We start from the raw sequence: 18,418 nt of genomic DNA on the forward strand, positions 1-18,418 counted from the left end.
AAAAAGGATTTGTGAATATTTGTGTGCTTATATGTCCATATAAATAATATCAAGAGAAATGGTAACATTTTTCATGAATTGAGGAAAAGTTAGCTGAGAGTCAGGAGCTACAAAGAAAAACATGAGGTGCATTGTCCTATTCCCCTATTCCAACACGTTTCAGGAATAGGCAGAAATTTGAGGTAGGCTTTGGACATCAATGGGACATGGATCTGGGGTAAGGAGGACTTAAAGTAAACATCTAGACATTAAAGGCAAAGAAATCTTAGTCAACATCTTAATTAATCGAGAAATAGCTTAAAACTCATTGCATTTTTTTTTTTTTTTTTTTTTTTTTTTGCGGTACGTGGGCCTCTCACCGTTGTGGCCTCTCCCGTTGCGGAGCACAGGCTCCGGACGCGCAGGCCCAGTGGCCATGGCTCACGGGCCCAGCCGCTCTGCGGCATGTAGGATCTTCCCGGACCGGGGCACGAACCCGTGTCCCCTGCATCGGCAGGCAGACTCTCAACCACTGCGCCACCAAGGAAGCCCTCATTGCATTTTTACTGGTCATAAAGCTGCTGACGTTCGTTCTATTGTTTGTTTGTTTGTTTGTTTTGCGGTACGCAGGCCTCTCACTGCTGTGGCCTCTCCCATTGCGGAGCACAGGCTCCGGACGCGCAGGCCCAGAGGCCATGGCTCACGGGCCCAGCCGCTCTGCGGCATGTGGGATTCTCCCGGACCGGGGCACAAACCCATGTCCCCTGCATTGGGAGGCAGACTCTCAACCACTGCGCCACCAGGGAAGCCCTGTTCTATTTTTTAATCTATAGTTTGCTTGTCTTTTACCCCATCACATTCTCCAGCCTTCTTCAGGTAAAACATGCCCCCCATTTTTACCAGATAAGACACTCAATGTTTGTCAAATTACAAAATACCTCTAAATATTTTAGAGCTAAAGAAAGATCTTTTAAAAACAGACTCATGCCAAGCACGATCACATAATTTAGTAAGGGGTAAATCAGTATTCTGCTCTTAAACTTTTACAACATACTTCACCATATTATGTTAGGGGAACGTAAACTCACTAAACCAAGGCTACAGATAATAGCAATAGGTTTTAACAATGGAAAAAGGGAAATCTCATACATAGTGAAACACTGACATTAAAGAAGTAAAGTACTACTCCCTCCCCAAAATGGCAGATAATAGAATTAACAACAGCTTTCAAAATTGCTGTCAGTTTAGAGCGACGCGCATATTGTTGGTAACACTCCAGAGTGGCAGTAAGAAGGGTATTGTATATTGTATATCGGTGTTACAAAACTGGACTTTGGGGTTAGACAGGTCTGGGTCTGAATCACAGCTCTGCCACTAACTCTAGATATGAACCTAAATAATTTACTTAATTTCTTTGAATCACCATATATGTTTTCTTCATAGAGATATTGCTTCGATTTAATAATAAAAACAGACATACACACACAAACACACACGATTGTGTTAACAACCTATATACAGAGTTAGGCAGGGTACCCAATACCTACTTATTAAATATGTTTCCTCACTCTTACTCCCTCTGAAGTTTTAACATTAATTTCTGTGTCTAATCACTTTATTTTCCATAATTTTAACTTATAAAGGAATAAGATTATAGAAACAAAAGAAATGGGAAAGATTAAAATGCCATCCATGAATACATCTTAGTATTCCATATTTAAGTCGAATATAATACACGTTTTAATTACCATGAGAATGGATGGATGGATAAAAATATCCAATCAGACAGTGAAGAAACTAAAAAAGAATTTAAAATCATAAATAAGAGCCCTAACACTATGGGTATTATCTTAAACATTGGTTCTAAGAGGAAATTTTTAAATAAAAAAATTAAAAAGACAAATATAATTCAAAACACTATACTGAGGCAGGAATGAGTCATAGTTCTATCTTCCGTACCTTTACTGAAGCAAAAGTTCAGATGCCTGAGACACACACAGGTCTGGATCTTGTTGGAGACCCGGATCAGTTCAAAACCCTACAAGGCTGTGTATGTTCCATCATCGCAACAATGACTCTCAGTCTCATTTGCTAGGATTTTCCCACCTCCTAACTCTTTCACTTTCTTTATCTCCCGGCCTTGGAAAAAGACAGTTTCTTTCAGCTTTCTCTGACTATGATATAATAATGAAAATGATATGATTAGAGAACATAAATGAGCTAAACCTGAAATTTCCTTGCTAAGGGAAACAGTCTTCGCATAGTTTAAACGAAAAAAATGGATTAAAGATGCAAATTGTGGGGCCTCCCTGGTGGCGCAAGTGGTTGAGAGTCCGCCTGCCGATGCAGGGGATGCGGGTTCGTGCCCCGGTCTGGGAGGATCCCATGTGCCGCGGGGCGGCTGGGCCCGTGAGCCATGGCCGCTGAGCCTGTGCGTCCGGAGCCTGCGCGTCCGGAGCCTGTGCTCCGCAGCGGGGGAGGCCACAGCAGTGAGAGGCCCGCATACCGCAAGGGAAAGAAAAAAAAAAAAAAAAAAAAAAAAAAAAAAAAGATGCAAATTGTGTGTATGACAAAATTAGCACCAGGTAGAAACTGCACCTAGAATAGGGGCTTCCTGTATGGCGAAGGTGGTCATTGAGACAAGTGAACCTAAAGTTAGTTCTTTCAAAAAGGTAGGTTGTTTCCCAGATAGTGAAAGGACTACAGGAAACACAGGTGAGAAATTCTGCTTCCTGCTTGGATTGTACAGAATTCTGGGGACGGGAGGGCGGGTAGATTTCCTCATCTGATAGTTCTGCAGAGGACTGCTCTTTTTTTTCTGGAGAAATATTTGCAAACATTTTGAAATGAGTACAACTATTCCCCCATGTAGAAGCTTTTACACTTGATATTTTAATTCTCTAGGTGGGTATAATAAGGAATATGACTTTTTTCCTCCTCAGGAGTGTGAGAACTGGTGCATCCAGAACCCAAAGGAGAGAAGAGAACTGAATTATTACTATTTGGCACTTACACAGTGTGTTTCCTCTGAAGAGTGTGAAGCACATCATAAAATGCTAATTAATAGCTAGTGTTCTTCAGTAAATCCCTAGAGACAGCAAGTGCAGGTGATGATCCTTACACCCTCACGTCTACCCTGGGGGAAAAAGCCCCATCCACAGTAAAAACTGAGAAAAAGTACAAAGGACCAGTGGGTATGAATGTTTGTATTGGGTCAGAAGAATTGTCCCTCTACTTAAGGGGATCAGAGAGCTTTGGAGAAATGTGAGAAGTTTAAAAAAAAAGTGAAAAGGAACTGGAAAAAGAAGCAAAATCTTTAAAGGTACAAGAGAAGAAAATAGAGAGGATGAGGAAGAAACAGTGAAGCATCTGTGACATCATGTTTCTTCCAGAAGGCCTCAGATGGGCTAAAGGTGCCAGAGTTCTCACCCCCAGCCGCAGAAGTGCTAGGTCCCAGGAGTGCTGGAGCTGGGATGTGGAGGGGTGCATACGGCCCCTTTCACACTCCCTGGTGAAAGTGTATTTTGACAATACGCAGTCAATCTGAAATTCCCCTGCAATGATGAGTTTTTAGGGAGGCAGAATCTGTTTTTGCAGTTGGTTTGTTTTTTAGGTCTGCTTGTGTGTTTGTTTGTTCATTTGGTGTGAGGGTGTGAGTGAATGTTATGAGTGGTTATGCTGTTTCTTCTCATTGGTTTTAGGGTGATGGTGGTGTGTTGACTTGCTGTCTTAAGACTGAAAAACCAATATGAAACAGATACCATTTTTCTTAAATTCCTTTCTGCTAAACATCTGAACAAATCTCAAGTGAGGAAAATGCAATCGTCACACAGATGTTGAAACAGAATTTATTGGGTTGGGCAGGACACTCTGACCTAACTCTTACACACAACATAAGATCAAAATGGATTTCAAGAACAGTCTTTAAGGAAGAAAATTCACATAACATGCAACCTGGTGGTTTAATTAGGAAGTAGGAGGCATCCCTATTTACTTTTTGCTCAATCTTTTGTAAGTAATTAGACCTGAGCAAATATTTTGTTAACTGATAGGTGATGTGCACAGAAATATGGATTTACTTATAAAACTCCTGATTACCTGGGCACTCACTCCTGTTCGCACATGAAACACTAGGGTCAAAGCAAGATAGTTCTCCTCCCTATCCCTCCCTATAGAATAGTCTCTGCCCTAGCAGTTTCCTCTAAAATGTTTCAGCATTAATCTTATGGGCTCCTTTGTTCTTCTGGTAAGATTTATCTCTAGTTTTAATACAAATCTAGGTTAAAATTCATTTTGGAGAAACATGCAAATAAAGCCAGATATACACAAAAAAGACAATATTCATGGTAGCAATTTTTGATTTCACAAAAGTTTTATATTTCCTTAGAAATTATGGATAAGGTGAAGAAAGTTAAAGAATCTTTTAACTATGTCTCAGTTGTCCAAATGTAGAGCTAACAACCACTAGAATGATAAACTTTGAAGTTAGCTTTATTAAATTAGACTGACAGTGCTTAATTGGAAGAATTAAATAATTTATTCAGCAAATAATATGAATATTTAATATTATTATTAAATAATATTATTAAAATGCAAGGCATTCATGTGCCCAAGTGAAAAGATAAAAATAATAAACAAATATAAAAATTCTGTCTTTTACTAATACTGGATATATTACTTTGCTATTTAAATATTTAGCTATTAAAATAAATTATTAGAATCTTTTATTTCTCATGCAGACTAATAAATAGCCAAAAAGTGACATAGTTAAAGTAGAAAAACGTAGAAAAGAATTTGCATTTTATGTAGTCGAGACTCTTTAAATTGCCCCTGAGAATCCAGTGTAAGACACTAACTTGCACAATATCCAGATGTTTAGTTTCTACTTAATAGTGTTATCATAAATTTAAGCTTTTCTTGTAACTTGGGTACAATTCTTAACCAAGTTCTGTAGGAAGAAAAATTAAGAGCATTTTAATCAGTTTTCCAGTATTCAGCCTCTACCATAGCATTTAATATTCATATTAAAGGAAAGATACTTGTATTACTAGTTGCTCTACCACAAGTAAAAGGCAGCATAGAACAGTATCTGCCACATGTTTGAAAAAGAAAATAATTTAAAAATACATCCTAAATACATTTACAGCACTGTCTTGACAACAGAATGACATATAATAATCTTGAAGTAATGGAGTTCCTCAAGTAATGTTACTCAGATGAATAAATGTGTACATTGGAAAGGCATTCAGCAAAGATGAAGGACAGAAATTTACTTCCATTTATTTGCTCAAATTCTGAGCCAAATCTACATATATGTTTTATCACTTTGTGTGAAAAGAATGTTAACGTATACAGATATGTCTAAGCTATTTTCCCATGTATATAGTGATGTGGGAATATGGAATCTACTAAATAAAAAGCAAAACAGTTCATTTGTATGGTCTTAGGATCTTTATCCCTCTAAGAGCATCCTCAGGGCCATGAATGAACAAATGACAAAAATGCTTAGAGAGTGAAATGAACATATGGAGAGTAATTTCTGTGAAAGCTATTGATTAATTCTCAAAACACATGGTCAATATTGGATTTGGTTTGCCTTTGTGGAGCTCCTTCTGCCTGGACTCTCTTGCCAAGTTCCCCTCTCATTATCACCTTCTTTCTCAGTTAGGTAACTGTATATTCCAAGTGAACAGCTAACCAGTTGATGGTGAGGTAACATCTTTCTAGAGCTGAAGTAATAGTGTTACACTGGTTTGTTTTTCCAATGAGATTTCACATTTGTTAAAACATACCTTGAAATGCAGTTGTAAAGGAGACCCTCCCCTGCACTCAGTTGCTCACACCTTCTAGTATCAGTTTCCCCTGGGACTTGGAGCAAAACTGAACACTTTGGCAAGTCTAAAACTAATCAGTCCATTAGTATCAGGTTACCTTCCTGGATACAGCAAGGTGTTCTTTCTGCCTCTTCCACACCCGGCCACTAAGATGTATTATGTTCAGAACACAAGGAAAACGTCACTGACTTACTGTTTTCCCACCAAAGATTGAGGTTGTAAAACATAATTGCATATAAAATTACTCAGAAAACATTTTGCAACTTTATAATGTTATTCTACTACATTTATAGGTTGTGAATATAGGTCTTGGTGAAAACAAAACCATGATATAAAACAAACACAATAAACTGGAATACATTACTTAATATGACATTTTGTTTCTTTCCAATAACATATAATTATTATTCTATATAGTTTTTATGAAACACCCAAAAGAGAAAATGTAAATTTTGTAGACTACAAAGGATTATGAATATGGGTGCTATTATTTCAATAAAATTTGTTATGCCTATAGACAAAAAACCTTACAAGAACAAATCTAAAGTGTTATGTTTAAAGAAGGAAATTCCATTTATCCTTCTCTGTTATTACCTGAAATTGGATAGAAAGTATTTCAGGCAGTCACTATTCTTAAAGTAATTGGTTATTTCTCCATGTCTGGAATTAATATTACATAAGATTTTAGCAACAACTATAGGAAAAGTTTATTTTTCATAAATTTGTGGGGTTAATTAGAAAGTGATATGTGATACTTTTATGATTATCAACTTTATAAATTGTTCTGTTAAAAAAAACATTGTCTTTTCTTTTTCTTATCAAATATATCCTAACATGCTCCTCAAAATAATTTTCCAATTTTGTATCTTTCTTGGAACACCTGGAAAATTAATTAGTATCTACACAAAGAAATGGAGTCAAATGTTCTCTTTCAAAATACATTTTTATAGCCACTCACAGAACAATGAAAACATTCTACTAAGATTCTTTTTCATGCTAAAAAATGCATTCAGTGGGGTCTGCTTTGGGGGATTGTAAGGGGAGAAACCTGGGGTGCTTTAAGGTTAATGGACAGTGATTAAGGTTAATGGCTGAGTGCTTAAGGTTAAGTGCTGTATTTACATAGCTGCCAATTCTCTTAAAAAAAAATCTTCATGTCTATCAATCAGTTCCAGCTAATAGCCAATTAAACAGCAAATGAGGTATAGAGACTGAAGGTAAAGACCCTTCAATCTGTATTTACAGGGTGGAATTACCAAGTCTCAACCAAGAAGTATTTATTGAACACCTACTTTGTCATGGCTGTGTTGCACACGAGGAGCTAGAAGCCATGGCCCCTGTGTCCAAGAAGCTTATCATCTAGTAGGGAATGGAACTAGGTATGAAAATATCTCAGTACAGGGAGCTATCAAATAAATGACACAGGTAATTCACATTATAGAATTCAGATCAGGGAAAGATACTACCTACCTCAAGATTTCATAGAACAGGGAAGGATGTTTATATTATGCCTTAAAATTAATGGTTTTCAAAGTACTTCATTCTTAAAAAAGTATACAACCTCAAACAGTGTGAACATATATCAATGACACCGTATACCATGTATATTGCCCAGCCATAGTTTAACCATTGAGTGCGTCAACAATTTATCACCAATATTAATAAATAAGAAGTTCTATAGATGAAAATACTCCTTGTGAAACCGAGCAGGACCCTGGGGGGCCCTCCTGGGTACAAATGCCTTTCCTTGTCCACAGTTTCTTGTCTGTAAGAAAGAGGTTTCAGCCTCCCAGACCATCCCTGAGTTTCAAAAGGTCAGATTCAAATGGTTTCTAAATAGGAAGTAAGGGAATGCAAAAACAAAAGAGGAGCATTCAAGAAACAATAGTGCAAAGATTAAAGCAGCATCCTGGTTCCTCCTCAAGGAATACAAATAACAATATCTTTGAGTTCTCCTGCAGGAACTAAGGCCCCGCCCAGGTGGAGGATGGTAACTTCAGGCTGAGCACAAGATTCCTGGAACACCTCCCTGTTACACCGACCAATCAGAAGAAAGTCACACACTGCAGCCCTCAGCCCAAATTGTGCCTATAAAATAACGCTTCCCTGAAAACCATCAGGGAGGTCGTGTCTTTTGAGCACGAACTTGCTTGGCCCTGCAATAAACCTTTCTCTGCTCCAAACTCTGGTGTTTCAGTTTATTTGCCCCACTGTGCGTTAGACACACAAACTTGGATTTGGCAGCACTCTGCAGTTCTTTTTCACATGCAAACTCTAAGGATCAATTTAAAGCAAGGACAACAATAACAACAAAAATAGCTAGAGCAAAAGGACATTAGCACACTAACTTAGAATTCAGTGTAAACTTACTTATACTAGGCACATGTGAAAAGTTTAGGGTCATGTAAGGCTCTGAGGTATCCGGCAGTTATCCAAGGTAAACTGCATCACTAACGCACTAATGACAACATGATTAATTACATAAATGAAGTTTACTAAAACAAGGTTAATGTTCATCTCTACAGTAGCCACTGGGAAGGTGGAGCAGCCTCACTTTCACTCAATTAGCAACATTTGCTCAGGGCTGTTTGTATTTCATTTGCCATTTTTTCCCTCCCCCTGAATTTCCTACTGATTTTGGAAGGTATGCTAGGGATGGAGGATGTGGGGATTAGGGGCTAAGGAGGAACACCTGGAATGGTAGAAAAGGTGAAAAATAGACTCATATGCAACACATAGTCATTAAAAGTAAATTTAAAGATGTCCCTTAAAGAATATTTTCATTCAGCAAGTGTCTTCCATTGGCTTCCATAAGTGTACTCAAAATGCTCTGAACTTAGCCCAGCCCATAGTCCTTTCTGAAAAAAATAGCTGGAGTGAATTCTTAAACACTGATGAACATGTTGTAGGACCTCAAAAGATATCATCTGCTCATTACACTTCTTCCTTCCTGCCACATTCACATCATCCCCCTAAGGCAGGCTTACCACGTGTGTGGCCACATACAATGTTACTGCTGTGGCCACAACTGATGTACCATGGATGGGCCCTATTGGCCTCTTCCCATGGCAGAAGTGTTCCTCCAGAACTAGTGACCTGAGCTGTGGAAGCAATTCCATGGTTATCTTATGGAAAGCCTTATTTATATTAAGCAGCTACATAATTGACTCTGAGTTTTAGTCCTTTCAAATGTAGTCTTTACCTTTCCAATTTAGTCTGATACAAAGGACACAAAATTCCCTCTGAAGTTTTAATTAATGAATCTAGACCCTTCAAAATGTTGGTGTGTAGGTGTGAATAGTTTTTAAGGTTTACAGAGAGGGCAGAAATGCTTAAAATGTTTTAGAAGAAAAATCAAAACAACAAATGATAGCAGGTCTCTGTGCAATAACTAAAACCATAAAATGCAGTATGCTTTTGTAGACAGAATGGAAATATGAAATACTAGTTCTTGAATTAACCTTCTCAAACCTCACATTATCCACGCTTTCCCTTTCTTCATGACAATTTGATCTTTTACAAACCGTCTAGCTCTAATCTCCCAGAAACCTGATAAAAATGAGAATTACTAGAAAAATTTACCTATGGTAAAAATGAGCCTTGACTGCTACACTGAATCGGGACTGGGAATGAATACCTGATAGGAAGCCTATTGTTGGATTTCCCTGAGTATGGTGACTATTTTCACTGGGCAGGTCCCTTGTGGAAACCCTAGAAGCTGTCCCTCTACAGCTCCAATAGATATTCCTACAGGGAAGGAAGCTTTCAAACCAGGGTGCTTCCTCTCCCTGTGTCCTTTTGAGCTTCTCTGCTTGCTCCTGAGCTGTTGGCCAGCTGAAAGGACTGCCTCAGTGGAGCCCCAGAGGCTGCCCTGCTGGCAGTCTTTTATTCCTCCTGGTCCTAGCTCTTTCTGAGTAAGCTGGCGCCAGCATTGGCCAATGGTGGTCTTGTGAGTCTGGTTGTTTAGGAGAGTCTAAAAAGACTCCAAGTGGGCAATACATCACCCAAGTCATACTAACAGAAAAAAAAAAAAAATCTGGGTTTTGTCATAATAAAAAAGAAAAGTTTGCAATTTTCAAAATGGACAATTTTTTTAAAATGTTAATAATAATATATAAAACCCCTTGTATTCCACCTACAAGACCTGTGTAATGCTGTTGGTAGCCATAGTCATTGTTTAAGGTTACATATTAAATAATATAAAAATGCAGTGTTCATACAGCTGCAGAGAAGAGCAAAGGATTAACATAAATATTCAAAACTCTAAAACAGCCAAGGTAAGCCAGGAAACAAATATGAAATTCATAAGTTTTTTTCTTGTGTGTGCAACAAAAGTTTGTGATATTGGTTTTTAAATTATAGATTATAGTTCTTTAAACAAAATAAAAATCCTTTTATATTTCATAAGGCAATTGCTGTGGACTAGGTAATAGAAATCACGCTAATAAGAGGGTTTTATCACACATCCACATATTCACTTTCACACACAAACTACATACACAAAGAGCAAGTTATATATCACATTATTATAACACAAATTAATGAATGTACCTAAAAATATGATGTAGAGATGAAGTTTTATATAGAATATATATTATTTTTCACATGATAAAACCATCTATAGCATTTCCATTCTTATAAAAGCACTAAGGTAAAATGCTTTCCCCAAAGAAATGGTGTTATGTGACATCATACTCATTTCTTATATTTTCTTGAATCAGAATATGATGGTGATACTAATGTTTCTGTCAGGATGACTCTTACCATATATACAGTGTGTATGTTCATCCTTGAGGTTCATAATATATTGAAATTGTTTGAGTCTCTAATTCCAAGGGACTGGAACCATAATAAAAAAGTTTCTGTTCCAACCTACACTGCCTGTGGGCATCTTGGCATGTCTGTATACATTTACTGATTCAATATTATACTAGTCACTTGAAAACATTTTTATTGGTGTAATGTTATTCATAAAACTGAGAAAATAAAACACATCACTCATCTGTAAAATGGAAATTAGAAATCTACTTTTGCCTATCAATATGAAGATTAAATGCAATAATGTAAACCATAGGACATAGTCACTGAATTAATATCTCTTCTCTATATTCACCCATATATATTTACTTTTATACCTTAAGGAAAAGGGAAATGTTTGCACACAAGCTAATCTTACTCAAATATTCATTTTGTATAAATTAAATATTTGGTCACAATATTTGTTGTGGTAAAATATGCATCTAATATTATTTAAGTGAAAAACATGTAAGTGTTACTGCACTATCTTATGGAGTAGCTGAGAGCAAAGATGACAATACATGTCAATGTTTTATGTGAATTTTAAGACATTCTCCATAGTATTAACAATACTCCTCCTCTTCACTATGTGTCAAACCAATGTTGCCTGTGATAGGATGGATAAATTAAACTTAATTCAAGGATTCAATATTGTAGACTCACCTTCAAAAGGTTAAGATTTTTGGTTTCCATTATTAACTTTCTTTCATTTCTTAAATTATTCAAAATGGGACAAGGAAGGGACTCTTCAAGAAATGGCAATAATCAGATACAAATCCTTCATTAAGTTGACAAATTGGGAAAACGTTTGAGAAGTGTCTGTTTGGTCCAAGAAATAATTATTTATGTAAACTCATTGTTAAGTGGAACTCAGGCTCAGATAAAGGTTTTCTGGTTAAACATCATTGACATATATTTTAATCTAAGGGAGAAAATATGTGTTATGCTTTATGTGATATAACAAATTACATCCAACATATAGTCCTGCACTACATGCAAAACCCTTTAAAAGCCTGGCAAGAGTCTTGTGTGAAGCCTCATATATATGACTTGTGCCTTCTCCTATTTTTTTCTATCTTATATATTTTCAAAGTTCTTCCTGGTAACTTTACAAAGAGCTTTGCAAAGTTCTTTCATGTGTAAATAATTACCAAAATGTCACATAATGCACATTCTCCACATTCGGAAAATGAGCTAGTAATTGTCAAAAAGAGGACCTGAACACCAGTGTTTTTATTTCATTTTCAGTGCTTCACTTATGGGGAATTTTAGATTTGTAATTCAGTCAAATGTAAGTATACACGTTTATATATATATAATTAATAGTATAGGCTTTAGGGAAAATAAATTCTAGAGTGACTGAAAATACTATTTATTGGGAAAATGATTATCATGTGAAACTGAAGCATATCTACATATCTGGCCAGGTCAAAACCTCAAACTTTTAATGGAAATACAGACAGAACACTGATCATTCCTTTCTGCTACTCATCCAAATTTGAATGTACAATATTAAGGAATAAAACAAAATGAAGCTGACTGCTAATTAGATGCCTCTGAATTCTTGATTTAGTCACACCTGCAACTTTTACTTTGAACATAGAACCATGATAAAGTGTACTTCATAAAAAAATTAAAAATTCATATCCTGCTCAAAATAGGTTATAGGTTTCAATGGGTCTAAAATGAAAAGAATATTTACTGCTAAGAAGGGGGAGAAACCAAGAACTCTTGGATATTGGTTACAGAAATAGATCCAAGTTGGCCAGGAGTCTGACAGGCATAGGAAAACTGGGAACAAGAACCCTTCATACAAAGGAAGGACCATGAGTTGAGTTGTGGTTGATTGCTGGCTTGGGATTCAGGATGTATGAAGCTGTAGAAATGAGCAGAGACAGCCAACCACCAGATATGGGTGGAGCCGTCCACAGCACAACGTATAACCTAGAGTGTTCCCAATATTTCCCTGCAACATGAGCCAGTAGTACCCAGCATCAGAATTAATTGCAGATTGGGGCCCTGGTGGAAGGTTTGGAATGGGTCAAGTAAGGAGTTGGGCAAGGGGGGATGGGAAGACTCTTCCACTTAATATGAGCCTATGAAAAAACAAGAAGTAGCTTCTGGTTAATTCAAAAAGGATTTATGTGGATAAGATTAGCTTCAAGGAGCTAGCCTGTTGAATCTCTTTGAGTAATGATAGTGATAGAGGAAGTCTTTGACCACTGTTTTTAAAGTAATCATCCTCAGGGTATTTAGAACTTTTAGATCCTGTCACCATAGATTGATTCTTCTAGGATCTTAAGATTAGTTTGAAAAAATTACTTGTTTTCTTTTTTGTCTTCTTTTGTGTAAGGAATAGTCTATGGTTTTATACATGCCAACCACTTTTAAATATCTTTTTCAAATATCTTTCATCGAAACCAAAAGGATATTTGAGAATTATAGTAACATATCTACCCACTTTTTCAGAAAAAAATGGGTTGAGGTTGCTAAAATTTTAAAGGAGTTTCCTCATGTTCATTTCATTTGCCTTGCATAAATCTGCTTGTGTTTATAAAAGTAACTGATGTCTTGGCTTAAAAATTTGATAATATGGACTTGAAAAAACCAAACTCCTTTTAAACTGAATATTCTGTCTATTAGGGAGCGAATACACAAGCCCATAATGATAAAAGTTATGTTATGAAATAGAAGCGGTTTTATCACAAATATTTTGGTTTTGATCTCTCTACAAAGAAATATTCTCAATTATATTGATGAACGTCCATCTTAGGGAGAAAGTGTTTCAGCAGATAGAGAAAACACAGATGTAGGTCTTAGGAAAATCTGTATTTGAAATGAAATTTCTCAAATAGGTGATTTCCAGGCTATGTCTACATGACAGAAAAGAAAAAAAAAATCCACAGATAAGGAAAAGTCCAATTAGCATTCAAATTTAAAAAAAATAAATATCCAGGTGGTCCTACTAAATAACTGAGGCCTAAAAATCTTTGAGGGTGAATAATTGACAGCTCGTTTTCTTCACTGTCTTAGAGGTGGGAATGTGTTTTGGTGACTCTCATTGGGAGGCCACTGCGATAAGAGTCACCCCATTGTGATAAAGTCAGCAGTGGCTTGGTTGGAAATACCCTCAGGAGACAAACTCTTCTCAGAGACTCAATATTAATAGGAATGGAAATTTGGCAACTGTGTGAGGGTGGAAGGATCAGTTCTTCCCCAAATGTCTGGGGTGTAACTGCAACTCCTTCTTTACCTGCAATAAAACTCTGAAAAGTAGTAGAATCTATAAGTGCTGAATGATGATGTAACTTGAAGTGACATCATACTCACTGGCATTTAACTATTTATGTTTTGTTTGATTGGATGTTCTATCTATGTCCATTTATGAATGCCTTTCATTCAAGTAGTACTGATAAAGTGATCAGAGATGAAGTTAAATGTACTGATGATGAAGTCACTTGTTAAGAGAAGTGAAGTCCAGTGGTTGGAGGAGATATCTGTCCTCAGGGAAAGTTAATTTGAGCCCAAGTTCCACTACCTACTAGCTGTGTGACATTGGGCAAGCCCCTCAACCACTCTGCTTTTACATTTATAAATGGGAACAGAAATAGTACTTACTTCATTGGGCTCTAAGGACTAAATAAATAATGGGTACAACATGCTCAGTGCAGTGTCTGGTTCCTTGAGGATTCCCAACAAATATTATTCATTAGTACCCTATCTGGAAATAGGTGGCTTCCAATTCAGAGCAAAAATGTAACCCTGAATAGAAGATAACCTGGAAGATATAGCTATGGTCATTGATAAAGTGGGAGAACATCTAGGACACATTGTGTGCCCATTATAGAGTTGACTACACTGTTTCCTCCTTGAGTGGCCATTGAAATTGGACTATATTTTTTCCTATACTTTCTATATTGATATGTAATATAGTCCTTTACTGTAAGTGAAAATGGAGTTATAAAATCCTGTAACTGCTGATTTAGGGTTAAAAAAATAAAAGTTATTTAAAAGAGAATATCCCTTAGAATAAGTAGATATATTCCTGTGATTGCTAAAAATTTTCCTACAAGTATATGGAAATTTTCAAGTATAATAAATATAGTACATATACTTACATTGTTTGTATTACTTAATTACTCAGCACAATCTTATTTGAAAACACGCACAGATAAAGCCACAGGGACACAAAACACATAGATCAATGAAAAGACAAAGCAACTTAATTAAGGACCATCTAATTTGTGAATTGCATAAATTTTAACATGATATTTACTAGCAAAATATAGTTCCAGTTAAAAAATATTCTTTTTTAAATTTTAAGTTGGACTTAATCATAATGCTTTCAAGCACAAGTTTTTATTGGAAACTTAGTTGTAACTAAGCAACCATTACAAATTTTAGATAACTAGATTACTTCTCTGAGGATGTCACTAGGTTTATAATTACTGGCTTCAACTCCATTTAGCTATATTCTTCAATGAATTTTACCACTGGTGGTACAAAATTATCTGCATAAGTTACCTATGTATATTCACTTTCTAGCATATAGGTAGCATTTATGCATAATACATCTTAGGTAAAAATATCAAACCCTTCCTCTGTCACTCCATCTTCACCCCCACAATGCCTCTTAAAGTTTTTTAAATTAACTGAAACTTAAGCAAAGGTTATATATTCTAACTATTTAGATAAAGAGTAAAATTCTCATTCATCATCCTTATGCCCTCAATAATTGGCTTGACTGACTTTTTCACTTAATTACTATTTTTTTAATGAACCAAAGATACTAACCAATGCGTTGCTATCATATAAAATCAACCATAAGGTGTTTAAAAAGTGCAGTGTAGTGCCACTTGATTTTTATTACACTTTGAAAGGCAAATGAAGTAAATCAAGAAGAAACAAATCCAAATGTAGTGCTGAAGTGAGGTCCAGCCTTTCAAACTGGCTTCCTATTAATCACAGGGCTGACCTTTTCATTAAGGGGCAGTTGTTGGAGTCATTGACACGGTTACAGCATTCACATGTGTGAACTGTACTCTGTGGTATTCATGTTCTGGGGAAGGCACAGTGAAATTAGATTCTCTCCCTGTAGGGGGTAGACATTGACCGCTATTCAATACCAACAATTGTCGGTTAAAGTATTTCATGAAGGATGACTTTTAAACTGTGTTTACTCCGCCATCAGTAATGTCAAATGCAATTCTTAAAGAAATATACTGAACTAGCAGTAATTAATTAAACCTCTCATAGCAGCAACTTTATCCAAGCTAAATCATTTCTGAATATACACAAAGGAGTCATCAGGATTCTACCGTCATGGCTAAACCATCAATTTCAATGTGTCCATCTATAATAGTTAGAAAACAAAAACAAAACATCAGCCAGTGGGGAATTATTTAAACAATGCAACAGTATTTTATCTAATTTCACCTATGTAGCCTATATATGTGAATCGTCTTTTGGGATGACAATGCATTCCAGACTAATTTTTCAAATAAAAATTGCCTAAATTAAGGAAAAAAGATAAAACCTCAAAAGGCTACAAACAGATACGATGTGCTGACAGTTTTTATTGCATTCTCTTTTAACATGATCATCTTTGTGCAATATTTGAAGGATTGAATTTGGGAATCATAACTGGAATCTTTGTCAGGGCATATGTCCCATGTGCTTATTTCCTACATGGAATATCATGCATTCGAACAGCAAACACATTCTTTCACATTGGCTGACATTCCACCTGAAAAGGTCCACCACAGTTAGCTTGTTAACACAATTCAGGATATATGGTGTAGTAGTTAAAAGACTCCCCATAGCCAAGTAAAAATCAGAGTAGGGGGCTCAAGGAACAGGGCTGTACTTAGATCAAATCTGAGCTTCAAGTTCAAACATAGTTTAATGGTGAATCTAAAGTTGTAAATGCAAAGTAAACGCAATGTGAAGGCTGCTTGAAACCAAGCATGAAAGACCAAAAAGTCAAAACTGAGATTTCCTACATCTGGTTTTAATCTTTTCTTATGCTATTAGACAAATGACCTTTTGTTTTGTTTTGTTTGTTTTAAAAATTCATTATCATTGTCATGGCTACTCCAACCTAATACTGTTTTTAGAATTTTTAAGATCACTTCTTTGGTAAGGGACTGAGCTATAGAACAGATTTAAGCAAAAATTATAAGCACTTTTCCCCCATTAAAGTATGATTAGTGATGTAACAGTACAGTTATGTGTAAAAGTTGAAATCCATTTTCAGGAAGAGTATGTGCTTCCTAAAGAATTTTTTTTGCTATTCTCAGAACTGTGAGAAAACACTTGCCACCATCATTTTTTGACAGAAATAAAGGACATTTCACCCAGAAAGAGTGGGTAATATGCTAGGCTACAGGACTGAATTAGCAATATTATTAGCACCACATTTTAGTTCCGAGACCTTCTGAATGAGCAAGTTACTCGTGGAGTCTAAGCTTCAGTGACAGTGCCAAGGCACTGGTGAAAAACGAAACCAGAGGAAATCCACAGGGTTATCAACACAGGTTTTATGCTAGTTCATTTTTTGCACAGTCTTTAGAGGATTCCCTGAGAGTAAGCATCCTTAACTAATTCCCAAGAAAAAGAAGGAAAGATAAATTTTCCACTTACTGCATTTGCTGTCCTTTGTCCACACGTTGAAGTTAAAGGGTGGTTCTGCTGTTCTTACCTAGCTCCAGGTTGCCCTCCAGATTAGGCATAACTGTGAGCGGCAAGAAGCATGTTGACTTTGTAACTGTACGAGGAACAGCCCATCGCACTGCTGCTGAAGAGCCAGTCAGGACAAAGTGCTAAACTTCAGCCTGAGAGAGCACAACATCTATTACCCCTGAGGCTCTACCATTTCACCTACACCTGGGCGGATCTATCAAGCTTCATCTGTATTAGAGCTATTTGACTCTGTGGTTTAAGAGGAGGAGAAAAAAAAAAAAAGAGGCTTGCCGTTGTCACACTTGTTTCCTATTAAAGAGCCTTATGGTGGATTGAGTAATTGTGTACGAAGGTAGTCTGGCTGGCAGATGTGTGCAGCCCCAGCGGAGCACTAGATTCAAGGCAGATGGGTTGTACCAGGGCGCAAACAACATTGAGAGAGAGAGAGGCGTGATTAAAACAGCAGGCCTCTATTTTATAGTGCTGGAAGTGGGGTAGCATTAAAGCTCCTGGGAATCGGAGTTCCCCAAATGGCACTGCTCCATAGCATGGTAAACAATAAATTCAATAAAAAAGAAAGATGTTCAAGCAACGAAAGTTATAGAGATATTTATAATATTCACTTTAACTATTAACGAAGGATTAAATGAAGCACCCTTCCCCCCACACCCTAACTGAACTTAATTAAAACTACTCAATCATGGGTCGTAGTGGGTTATTGATAGTGTTAAGGTAATGGCTTTGAAACAGATCCCTCATTCTGCTACATAAGCCATGGTTATCTTTTTAATCTGAACTAAATTGCTTTAAGGAGATTTACACTGTCAGACAGATTGACATTCTACAAGTGGGCATTTTTTAAAGATGTGACTGAAGCCAGTTGTTAGAAAAATGTCCTCTTGCAGGTGTGATACATACCACATATTATCTCAGGCAACTTAACCCATGGAAACTTTAGGACTTTCTTGTTTTTTTCAATTAATTAATTAACTTTTTTTTTTTCTTTTTTGGCTTCACTGGGTCTTCATTGTTGTGCGTGGGCTTTCTCTAGTTGCAGCGAGCTGGGGCTACTCTTTATTGCGGTGTGTGGGCTTCTCCTTGCGGTGGCTTCTCGTTGCAGAGCATGG

The 18,418-nt window shown here is 36.6% G+C and overlaps 1 protein-coding gene across 3 annotated transcripts in view; it reads right to left on the minus strand.

Moving 5' to 3' along the window:
- SEMA3A (semaphorin 3A) overlaps positions 1 to 17,629 on the minus strand; it is a 511,012-nt gene extending 493,383 nt beyond the window's left edge. For all 3 annotated transcript variants that reach the window (XM_060107643.1, XM_060107641.1, XM_060107640.1), the window contains exon 1: positions 17,253 to 17,629. The gene's annotated coding sequence lies outside the window, so the exon portion shown is untranslated. The remainder of the gene's footprint in view (positions 1 to 17,252) is intronic.
- Positions 17,630 to 18,418: the final 789 nt, after the last annotated feature.

The sequence above is a fragment of the Mesoplodon densirostris genome, chromosome 9 (genome assembly GCF_025265405.1).
Source record: "Mesoplodon densirostris isolate mMesDen1 chromosome 9, mMesDen1 primary haplotype, whole genome shotgun sequence".
Taxonomy (NCBI): domain Eukaryota; kingdom Metazoa; phylum Chordata; class Mammalia; order Artiodactyla; family Ziphiidae; genus Mesoplodon; species Mesoplodon densirostris.